We start from the raw sequence: 253 nt of genomic DNA, 5'->3' as shown, positions 1-253 counted from the left end.
GAACCGGATATCCTTTCGCACTTTTTCGTCAAAATCATGTTGATGACAGAACCGTAGTAGCAATAATATGCATATTATATAGTCACTTACTTGATAGTAGGCTATTATTGAAATATGAGTGTTTTCTCTAATACATATGCAATCATGCAACAGCATTGTTCATGCTAGCTACATCAATAGTTTGCCTGAAACCACAGTTTGAATGGAAAGAGTGTTGCTTTTCCTGTAATTGCATCTGAATAAATGCACATTC

Source organism: Oncorhynchus nerka, unplaced genomic scaffold (genome assembly GCF_034236695.1).
Source record: "Oncorhynchus nerka isolate Pitt River unplaced genomic scaffold, Oner_Uvic_2.0 unplaced_scaffold_1360, whole genome shotgun sequence".
NCBI classification, from domain to species: Eukaryota; Metazoa; Chordata; class Actinopteri; order Salmoniformes; family Salmonidae; genus Oncorhynchus; species Oncorhynchus nerka.
The sequence above is the reverse complement of the archived record's forward strand: the minus strand, read 5'-3'. Positions refer to the sequence as shown.